Raw genomic sequence first — 12,403 nt, 5'->3', positions numbered from 1 at the left:
ATTAAAGAAAAAGAGAAAAGCAATTTCCCTCCCTGCCCACATCCTCCCACATTCTCTTTTCCTTCCTTTTCTTTTTAATTGCCCTCCTCGTCATTCAAGTTAGTACGAAGTCTACACTCTACCAGTGACTAATTCTCCCTTCCCTCCCATCCCCGAAAGGTTATTATAGAATGAAAACATTTTCGTGACTTTTTTATTTTAGTGGTCTTATACTAACTTCAGTTAGCATAATGCCCTCCAGTTTCTTCCATGTTTTGCGGTGTTCTGCAGATTTTTTGTTATTCTTCAATGTTGCATAATATCCCACTGTGCGTATGTACCAAAGTTTGTTCAACCATTCCTCTGCTGACAGGCATCTAAGCTATCTCCATCTGTTTGCTATTATGAATAATGCTGCAGTGCACATGGATGTGCATGTATTTATTCGCGCTACAGCTCTTATTTCTTGAGTGTGTATAACAAGTAGAGAGATTGCTGGATCATACGGTATTTCTATAACCAACCTTCTGAAAAAGTACCATACCATTTTCCACAGTATTTGCACCATTTTACAGGCCTACTTTCCATAGTGTTTGCACCGTTTTATAGTCCTACCAGCAGTGTGGAGTCCTGGTGTGGCACTGCAAGATAATTCAGTTTGAGCTGCAAGGTTGGCGGAAACCCTACACAGGGTCACTAAGAGCATTTAGCAAAAACAACAATCAGCAGTGTAAAAGGATTCCATACTCTCCATACCCTCTCCAGTATTTGTTGTTTTCTGCTATTTTATTTTTTAAATTTTGCTATTAATGTTATTGTTGTTGTTGTGGTTAAGTGTGGTTGAGTTGGCTTCGACCCATAGTGACCCTGTATAGGGTTTCCAAGGAGTGGCTGGTAAGCTTGAACTGCTTTTGTAGTTCAAACCAACTCTGCAATCCAGCTCATTAACCCACTGAGTTACTTAATACTGAGGTTAAGGTGATAGCTCCTTTTATTTTGATTTGCATCTCTTCAATGGCTAGTAATCGTGAGCATTTCTTCATGTTTGCTGGTCCCCTGAATGTCTTCTTTGGTGAACTATCTGTTCATGTCTTTGGTCCATTTTTTTAGTTGGATTATTTGCCTTCTTCTTACTGATGTTGTTAAGTAGTGAGTTGATGGTACTTTGGTTCTCACAACAAGATTATGGTACAGAGAGAGCTAAAGGTAACATGTGAAAGAATCTGGCCTGGAACAAGCCTTGGATCTTCAGATAACATTCAGGCTTGGATATAATGATCTCTAAGTTGTGGCAATGGCCTTCTTTCTGTTAATTGTTCCTCTGTTGTTCTGGGGTAGAGCAGGGATGGCATACTAACCCAGGACTAGAATAACACAAATTCTAAGTAAGCTGTGGCCCTGCTCACCTTCTGTGATGCTCACTACCTGCCCAATCACAGAATATATCCTCCAGCTGCTGTGGCTGAGACTCAGAATAGCTGGGGGATTGGGAATGTGGCAGAGTCTTCTCATGCTTCTCAAAGGTTCTGAGACAGCGGCGACCCATAACTGCTGACACGTCTGGTTTTGGTGAGTTATTGCCCTCCTGGGCCTTATGAGGTTGTACTAAGCTTTCATCCTTCTATCTCGAAATTGAAAAAGGATTTCTACTGGGAAAACATTCAGGAAAGTAAAAAAAAAAAAAATTAGTTGGAGCTGAGAAAATGAAACTTGGCTCTATCCTTCATCCATCTATATAACAGACAGATAAAGCTATCAACACATTAGCAGTAAACAATATTTCTCTCAAGGACATGCTACAACTGTAAAGTATCTTAAAAATCTTTTCTTTCAGTGGCCCCTGCTTTCTTACTCACTAAGAAACCTTGTTCTTTACAGCCATAGGTAATCAGGAATTTTGCTCTATGAAATTGTGACAGCAGGAATGAAACATCCTACTTTTACCTCGAAGGTGGAAGGCTGCAAGCATACATTGACAGAGAGAAGCAGCCGTGATTTCTCACAGAGCAGTAGTGCTTCAGATTAAGGGTTTCTGACACATTTTCCTTCTGTCTGAACTTTGTAGTTTTGAAAGACACATCTTTGATCCACTTTGTACTCCTGACTTGAAGTTGATCTCTTTACACAGAGCCCTTTTATCTTTGAATTCATCAAAACATTGTTTAACTTAAAATTTCCCAATGATCACCCTTCCTCCAAATCCTATACTACATCTATATTTTTCTTCATCTGATGAGATGGCCTGGGTTTCTAGTGTGTCGTCTTCATCATTGTGATGAGTCAGTACATTTAAGTTTGTTAACTTACACATTTATTCCTGATGATCTTAAGCTGGTTGGGCTAGAACAGTTGAGATAATCAGGCATGAGTTTTTCATGTTTGGACCTTATAGTGTATATAAGGAATTTCTAAATGAGTAACTAAAGTCTGTCGCTGCTCCATTTGATGCCCCATCCCCCATCCTAGTTCACCAGAGCTGCTCTGCCATTTGTACTTAATTTTAGTTTCAATCTGAATTCTCAAATTAGGCCCATCTGGAGAACTGAGTTTTCATGATGTTAATTGTTAAGGTTTTATTGTTGTTGATGTTGTTGCTAAGTGGCGTAGAGTTGGTTCTGACTCATAATGACCCTGTATAGAGTTTCTGAGGAGCAGCTGATAAGCTTGAACCACTGACCTTGTGATTCAAATTGACTTTGCAGTCCAATGCATTAACCCACAGTGCCACACCAGGACTAGTAATAGATAACACTCCTCTTCTCTACTTGAGTTATGAACAAATCAAGAAATAAGACAAAGACTGAGTTTCTTTGTTAACAAAGTTTATTGCTAAAGAAGTTTATTGTTAGTAAGTTTATTGTATTGTAGAGTATGGATTCTCTCTGCAAACAAACTCCAGAAAAAGGACAGTAGAATCACAGGCAACTCGACTGCTGTATGCTCCTAAACCGTGAAGGAACAGAGATGAATTGAAGATTTTTTTTCAATTCAGTAGGCTTCTGGTAGAGAGTGGGTAAAAAGTGGGTCAGACAATCCCAGTTTCTAATCAGTAGAGTGACATATAATCTATCACATAATGTGGGACACTTTTGAGAGGGAGAGGGGGTGACATTAGTAAGCATAAGGCCAGTATCTGTACATCAAGATACATGGTCTTCCCTCCATTTGAGTTCAGTGAAGTGAGGGGGAGAAATGGCCATGTGTATAATGGAAAAGTTGTGGGAAGACATCAAGAACATCATACAGGAAGAAAGCAAAAAGTCATTAAGAAGACAAGAAAGGAAAAGGTCAAAATGGATGTCAATGGAGACACTGAAACTTGCTCTCCAGCAAAGACATGCTAAAGCAAATAGAAGAAATGAGGAGGTACAAGAGCTGAACAGAAAATTTCAAAGATCAGCTTGAGAAGATAAAACCAAATATTACAACAAAATATACGAAGATCTGGAGTCAGAAAACCAAAAAGAAAGAACATGCTTAGCATTTCTCAATCTGCAGGAACTGAAGAAAAAAACCCAAGCCTCAACTTTCATTATTGAAGGATTCAATAATGGGAAAATTACTGAATGATGCAGAAAGCATCAAAAGAAGATGGAAGGAATACACAGAGTCACTGTACCAAAAGGAAATGGTTGATGTTCAACCATTTCAAGAGGTAGCATATGATCAAGAGCCAAAGATACTGAAGGAAGAAGTCTAAGGTACATTGAAGGAATTGGCAAAGAACAAGGCACCAGGAATTGATGGAATAAAAATGGAAATCTTTCAAGAAAGTGAGGTGGCAAGGAGGCACTCATCTATGCCAAGAAATTTGGAAGACAACTCTCTAGCTGACTGATTGGAAGAGATCTGTATTTGTGCCCATTCCAAAGAGAGGTGACCCAATGGAATGTGGAAATCATCAGACAATATATTTGATATCCCATGTGAATATAGTTTTAGTAAAGGTAATACAGAAACGGCTGCAAGCATACATTGACAGAGAACTTCCAATGGTTCAAGCTGGATTCAGAAGAGGCTGTGGAATGAGGGACATCATTGCTGATGTCCAATGGATCCTGGCTGAAAGCAGAGAATATCAGAAAGATGTTTACCTGTGCTTTATTGACTACACAAAGGCTTTCGATTGTGTGAATCATGACAAGCTATGGACAACATTGTGAAGTATGAGTATTTATGAACACTTAATTGTGCTCATGAGGAATCTGTACATGGACCAAGAGGCAGTTGTTTGAACAGAACATGGGAACACTGAATGGTTTAAAATTAAGAACGGTGTGCAACAGGGTTGTATTGTTTCACCATACTTATACAACCTGTATGCTGAACAAATAATATGAGAAGCTGGGTTATATGAAGAAAATGTGGCATTAAGATTGGAGGAAGACTCATTAACAACCTGTGATATGCAGATGATACAACCTTGCTTGCTGAAAGTGAAGAAGACTTAAAATATTTACCGATGAAGATCTGTATGGATTATATCTTAATGTAAAGAAAACAAAAATCCTCACCACTGGACCAATAAACATTCTTGTCAACAGAGAAAAGATTGAAGTTGTCATGGACTTCATTCTTCTTGGATCAACTATCAACACTCACGGAAGCAGCAGTCAAGAAACCAAACGATGTATTGCATTAGGCAAATCAGCTGCATAAGACTTTTTTCAAGTGTTGAAGAGCAAAGATGTCAGCTTGAGGACTAAGGTGCACCTGATCCAAGCCATGGTATTTTCAGTAACCTCATATGCATGCGAAAGCTGGACAGTGAATAAGGAAGGCCATAGAATAATAGATGCTTTTGAGTTTTGGTGTTGGGGGAGAGCACTGAAAGTGCCATGGGCTGCCAAAAGAAAAAACAGATCTGTGTTGGAAGAAGTGCAGCCAGAGTGCTCCTTGGATGGCCAAACTTTGTCTCTCATACTTTGGACATTTTGTCAGGAGGGACCAGTCGCTGAAGAAGGATATCATGTTTGGTAAGGTGGAGGGTCAGAGAAAAAGAGGAAGACCCCCAACAAGATGGATTGGCAAATAGGCAGCATCAATGGGCTCAAGTGTGACAACAATAGTGAGGTTAGCCAAAGATCGATCAGTGTTTCATTCTGCTGTGCATAAGGACGCTATGAGTTGGTACCAACTCGATGGCACATCAACAACATAATGCAACAACAACATAATGCAAGAAAATATTGAGAATAATTTGTGTCAGAGGAGTGCAGTTGGTTAAAGAGACCATGAGAGCTGTCTTTACATTCTTGCTGAACTTTATGTGAATATGAGAGTTTCCTTATTCTGTGCAAAACAGGAACAGGTCGACAGATTTTCTCTGAAGGCTGATTTTCTCATTCATTCATTCACTAATTAATTAACAGTCAATGCAATCATTTAAACACATATTTATTAAGCACATGCATTGTTAACTAGGCAGATACTATTTCCCTGCAATCATAACTTTACAATCCAATGGAGAATGTAAAGAAAGATAAAAACAAAATTTACAAATCCAAATCTACTGTGTTTAGTCAATTTCAACTCATGGCAACCTTATAGGGCAGAGTTATACTTCCCCATAGGATGTTTAAGACTAAATCTTTATGAAAGCAGACTAGTAAATCTTTCTACCATTAAGTGGCTGGTGGGTTGAAATCAACAACTTTTTGGTTAGAAGTTGAGCACTTTAAATATGAACAAAAGAAGCAAAGTATGGAGATAAAAAATACAAGATACAAGGTAAAGAGCTAATTTGAGATATGGTGGTCATGGAAGGCTTCTCTGAAATGGTGACAAAATAGCTGAGATTTGATGGATCTAGAAGGCAAAAAACGAGGGAAAAGTAGTTAATGTGTAAAGAACTTGACATGTTCAAAGAACGGAAAAATTGGTATGAAAGATAGTGATGGACAGAAAGAGTGATCTGGAAGAGGGGTTGCAGGCAGGAGCCAGACTATACAAGAAGTTTGTGAACTGTGACAAGGAATTTTTATTTTCTTTTAAGTGAAAATGGAAACAGTGAAGGGGTATAAACATTAGGATGACATGATTTAGATGTAATGTTGTTGAGATAGTCCGGGTTGCCATATGAGAAACATATTAATAGGGTCAACAGAAGATTGGGAGACCCAAACAGGGCCTGACTCACATTCCTAGTAAGTTGCACTACAGTGATGGGTCTCAGCAGAGTTGAAGAAAGATAAGTGGATATGAGATGCATTTTGGAGGTAGACTTCTTTGGAATTAGATGTGTTGATAGAGGGCTTCAAGTCATCAATGATGGACTCTTTGTTTTATGTCTTGAGTAGCTAATTGGAGACTCCCAGGTGTGGGAAAGAAAAGACAGGGTGAAGATGATCAAGGATTCTACTTAGGACAAGTTTAATTTGGGAACTCTTGAGGCAATCCATAGACCAAGTGGTAAACCTTCACATGGTATTTAAGATGATGAGAACAAAGAGTGTCTTCAGTGAAAGAGTACAGGGACATGATCTCAGGAATAAGCTCTGAGGAACTTCAATCTTTAGAGGCCACATGAAGAGGAACCAATAAAAGCCAGTGAGAATGAAACACCAGTTCATTTGGCAGAATACATGTTGAAGAAACCATAGCATGCAAGTATAAAGATGCAAGGAGACTTGGTTGTGTAATTTTTGTTATATTAAAAAAAAAAAGATGCAAGGAGAGCGGTAGTTTATAGCTAAAGCTGATTCCTCAATTTAAAGTCGCCTCGTCACACCACAGCCTAATGCTTCGCCAACTACCCTATTTAATTTATTGTAGCACACATTAGTATATAAAACTTATTTCTTCCTTCTATCCCCTCCTTCTTTCTTCTCTTTTCCCCCTTGTTCCCTCCCTTTTTTCCTTCTTCCCTCTTTCTTGTATTAATGTTCGGATTCACCCCAAAAGAATATTAGCTCAGTAAGGGCAGGGAATTGTCCATAATCTTTTCTTATGTGTTACTAGTTTCACACTTATTAGAACCTCTACATAGAACAAGAAGCAATTGTTTGAACAGAGCAATGGGATACTGTGTGGTTTAAAATCAGGAAATGTGTGCATCAGGGTAGTATCCTTTCACCATCCTTATTCAATCTGCATACTGAGTAAATAAACTAAGAATTGAGACTATATGAAGAAGAACTCAGCATTAGGATTGGAGGAAGACTCATTAACAACCTGTGGTATGCAGATGACACAACCTTGCTTGCTAACACAACCTTTCTTGCTGAATGTGAAGAGGACTTGAAGCACTTACTGATGAAGATCAAAGATCAAAGCTTTCAATATGGAATGCACCTCAATGTAAAGACAGCAAAAATACTCAAAATTTGTATAATAAAAAATATGATAAATGGAGAAAATTTTCAAGTTGTTAAGGTTTTTGTTTTACTTGGATGCACAATCAATTCCTATGGAAACAGCAGTCAGAAAATCAAATGACATACTGCATTTGGAAAATATTTTGCAAAGATCTCTTTAAAATGCTAAAAAGCAAAGATGTCAATTTGAAGATTAAGGTGTGCCTGACCTAAGCCATGTTATTTTCAATTGCCTTCTATGCATGCAAAAGCTAGAAAATGAATTTGAATCATAGTGTTGGCAAAGAATATTGACTATACTGCCTGTAGAATGAGCAAATCTGTGTTGGGAGAAGCACAGTCACAAAGCCCTTAGAAGCCATGATGGTAAGACTTCGGCTCATATACTTCTCCCCGGAAAAGGACATCATGCTTGGTAAAGTGTGAAAAAGAGGAAGACTCTCAGTGAGGCTACCTGACACAGTGGCTACAACAGTAAGCTTAGACACAGGAATGATTGTGAGGATGGGAAGGACTGTGTAATGTTGTGTTCTGTTGTCTGTAGGGTCACTATGAGTCAGAACTGACTCAGCGGCACCCAGCGACAACAACAACGCCCTCACTAAGTATTTGTTGAATAAATATTGAGTATTCAGAAATTATAGTTATAGTTTCAAAGAGACTGTGCACAGACTTCCCATGGCTTGGAAAAAGATAGTTAAATACTTCATCTGAGTGAGATCTGGAGGTGGGAAACCTATAAATCATATGTAGGCCAGTTCAATTGCTGATGCTTCATGTAAATTTATAGTACTTCACAGACAGGGCATTGAGTTTTCTTTTTCCATTCCAGTCCCTTCCTTCCCCCTCATCCTCCATCTCTTTTGCCTTCTCTTCTTTAGTCACCACTTGCTCACCTTCTATTTCAGAAAGAATTTGTATAGATTAACGTGGGCTGGATGTCCTAACACCTACTCATCTTCAGTACCTCAGGGATTGCTGAGAAGTTGATATTTATAAAAGCAGCTCCAGATTGCCTTCTGATTTTTACCACTGGCTTCTGTTCTTTCTATTCATTCAGCTATTTACAGAAGTCACACCCTTTGTAGAACTTCTCAGAAAATCTGCTTACAAAGTATCCAACTATGTGATTATCATAAAATTTTCATGGTCATCCTTTGGTTCATCTTGTGCTTTACACCTGACTTTCTGAAAGAAAATAAATTTCAACAATGAATTACCCTGGGTGTCTTCTCCTGGACCATGTGAAAGCATATAAAAATGGGAAGATGCTAATATATGCAATAAAAATTCATTTTCTTCAACACCATTTTCTGAAATACTATTATATATGATGATCCAAAGAGTTTTCCTCTATAGACTATCTATATATGTAAAGAACACAATCTTGATCCTGTATTTAACTAGAGTTTGGTTGAAAAGAAGAGAATAAATATGCCAAGACAAGGAGGAAATTATAGTAGACGGTCTAACAAAGGAGTTAACACACGAGAAGAAAAATGTACTAAGGACTTGAAAGAAGAAAAGATATTGCACATGATTGAGGTGATAAGGAAAATCTCTAACAATTCAGACGGATTTAAAATCTAATATATATAGAATTAGAAATAATATCCATATATTGAGAGGGTGTGTTAAGTTAATTTTGTTGATATGGTTGCATGAACAAAAAGTTTGGAGTCCGTATCTTTAGGCCGTAAATTGGCAGAAGGATTAAGAAAGGAGGTTTGTGTCCAAGACTATAGGTGGTTGAATTAACTGAGTGGACAATGGGAAAGCATTGATAATATTAGGTTTCATACTGGTCCAATTGTTTAAATAAGGGTTATAGTGCAGGCTGTGAACCTCAAGGTCAGCAGTTCGAAACTACCATGGGAGAAGGATGAGGCTTTCTGCTCCCGTAAAGATTCACAGCCTCAGAAACCCTGTACAGGGTCGCTATGAGTCAGAACTGACTCCACGGCACATAACCAGCAGCCCCAGCACCAGTGTGGAAATAGGTGGTCTCAGAAGAATGAGAAGGAAGTGGGCTATCAACAACAGAGGGAGTTGCTGAAGAACTGACAAATGTGAATTAAGAAGATGTATAGCATAGTGATTACAAGTTGAGCTGCTAACCTTAAGATCAGCAGTTTGAAACTACAAGCTGTTCCATGGGAGAAAGATGAGGCTTTCTGCTCCCATAAAGATTTACAGCCTCAGAAACTACATACAGGGTTGCTGTGAGTCGGAACTGACTCCATAGCACATAGCCAACCAACCAATACCTTTTGGAGTCCCAATGTGGTGTTGTGGGCTAATGTGCTGGACTGCAAAGTCAGTTTTAACCACAAGGTTGGTGGTTCAAGCTCATCAGCCACTCCTTGGAAACCCTGTACAGGGTCGCTATGGGTTGGAACCGACGTGATGACAGTTAACAACAATACCAATATAGAGTCTTATAAACAGAAGATTCTCTGACTACTTGATCCTCTCTTCTGGAATCAACTTCTTTCAGTCCTAGCTGGATCTTCCCACAAAGTCTAAACTGGATCTTCCCACAAAGTCTAAATTCAGTGTAACAGGTGTCACTGTCTGTTGTGAGAACAATGAGATTGTACTATTTGGGAGAGTTGCTTATGAACAAATTAGATTGAGACACTGACTCAAAATACACCCAATCCTCATTATTCAGCATGATTAGGTTCTAAAGGCCAGGTTGTAAAGCCAAAATTGGCATTATGTGATAATGGAGGATGACCACATCAGATCACAAAATGGAGGATGACTACATCATTCCATAACTACTAAATCACTGAGAATCCTATCCCAGCCACATAGACAAATAACCTGCACCATGACAATGAGTGTTGCTCTTGCCTTGCACCTCAGCATTCATTACTGTGAGGTGCGCATCATTATCACAAAATAGTTGAATATAGATTTTTTCACTACCGTAGTTAATACAAAATAATTGGATAACAAGATAGCCAATATGTTAGGAGTAGGTGTAGTCCTGGTGTGGTGTTACAGGATAAGCACTGGACTTCTAACCGTAAGATCAAACCCACCAGCCACTCCCCAGAAACCTATACAGGATTGCTATGATTCTGAACCAACTCAAAAGCACTTAACAATAGCAGGTGTAGTTTAAACTGTCTTTTGGTATATGCCATTGAGTCGGTTCTGACTCACAGCAACCCTGCATAGGGTTTCCAATGAACAACTGGTGGGTTTGCACTGCTAACAAGTGCTGATCTCACAGTGCCATATCAGCAGTCCTTAAACTGTCTAGCAGTGTGCAAGAAAAGACCAAGGGTTTCTCTGATTTCTGCTTCTTATACAGATCTAAGACCATTTTCTCCTGGGGAGAAAAAAGAGACTTTCTACATAGCATGACTGGGAGATGGGAGCTAAATTAACTCAGCTCCTGGTGGAGGGCAAGGGAGTAACTGCTGCCACCAAAGGGGGTTCTAGAAGCCAGGTGCACAGAGAAACAAAAGGAGACGCTGGGTTGCCAAAAGCAGCCAACCCACTGGTTTCCCATGAACCTGTCTCTGAAGGCATAAATTGCTTCTTAATCCTTCAGCCACCTTTGTCTTCCCTGCAAACAGAGATATTCAATTCTCCCCTAATTAGGTACTCCTTGTGTGCACATTAGGCACATGTGCCTTGAATCACTGACATGGCACTTTCAGACTTCAATGTGTGTGGCTCTTCCATTTCCCATTCAAGGAAGAAAAAGCTGAGAGATGTGAGGTGACCTCACCATGGTGATCATGATCTCAGATCTAGAAGACAGAGAGTCTCCAGCCCATTGCCCTTTAATCTGTATGTTTGGTTTGTTTTTATCAGTGGAATATCTTCTAGAAACAAAGTCACACAGAAAGTTCCATTTGTAAAGCAGAGGAAATATGAGGGCTCTGGTGGGAAGGGTTTGGGGGTAGAGCTCAGTCCTCACAGCATTTCTAGAACCATCGTGAAGCTCTGTTTGGAAAACCATGATCTAAATCAATGCTGTCCTTGAACAAATGAAGAACAGGCCTTGAGGAGGGAGGTGGTTTCTCAAGATCATCCATAGGTTCATGCCCTAGGGTTTGATCCAGGATTTTTGAGCCTAAGGCCAGAGTTCAGTGAAACATCAGCAGGAGGAGGATAGCATGTCTCCCTCTCTGATTCTATTAGCTGAGGTGCTACAGATCAGCAGTTCTACCACCTGGGCCCCACCCAACATTCCTCCTGCTAAGCTCATGAGTGTTCCTGCCACTCACCCCTCAGGAATGTGAGGCCTTTTGTTTTCTAGACATTTTATTGTTATGAAATACAGGACACGTACAGAAAGCAACCTCATCACATCCATATCAAGAAATAGAATGTTGCCTACTCTAAGCTTTTATTGTCCCTGCCTTCTCCCAGGAATCAGCTGCTACTCCAAGTTTCAGGGAGAGCGCGTCCTTGCTTCTCTTTCCAACTTTATTACCTGTCTATGTGCCCCTCCTCAGAACAGTTCCATGTTGCCTGTTGTAAACTCTGTATGCATGGGAGCATGCTGTGTGTGTGCTTTCTGATTCTTTTGCCCACATCATGTTGGTAAGTCATCTTTTTCATTGGTTACTGCTGGCTGTGGTCTGTTCATTTTCTTTACTCTTGAATGTTCCGTTGTATGAACTACATGACTTAAATGCTCATTTTTCTGCTGATGGATATTTGCAGCATTTCTAGATGTGAACCATTTGAACAAAGCTGTTTCACACATTCTTGGCAAGAAACTCTTAGCTCACATTATCCAAGGAGAGTAAGGCCTGAGTAGGGAAAGGGGTCTCAAGAAAGAGGCAGCCAGACCCCAAACCCAAGTGGGACAGGCCTATTGGCCTCACCAGCTCAGTTCTCTATGTCTCAGACCCAGCAAGTCCATGGACAAAGCCAAACAAGTAGGTAAGTATTCAAGATCTTATTGTAAAAGAGAGCTTTTAAGTCACAAGGAGTAGGAAACCATTCACTCAACTTTCATAACATGCTTTCATTGAACAGTTGCTAAGGGTCAGTCTTTGTGCTTGAAAGGACCTCAGATACAGCAGGAATACCACAAGTGGAAGGCTTCAACAGCCAGAAATCCACTCTCTCTAAGT

This window comes from Chrysochloris asiatica, unplaced genomic scaffold (assembly GCF_000296735.1).
Source record: "Chrysochloris asiatica unplaced genomic scaffold, ChrAsi1.0 scaffold00380, whole genome shotgun sequence".
Lineage (NCBI taxonomy): Eukaryota > Metazoa > Chordata > Mammalia > Afrosoricida > Chrysochloridae > Chrysochloris > Chrysochloris asiatica.
Note: the sequence above shows the minus strand (reverse complement) of the source record.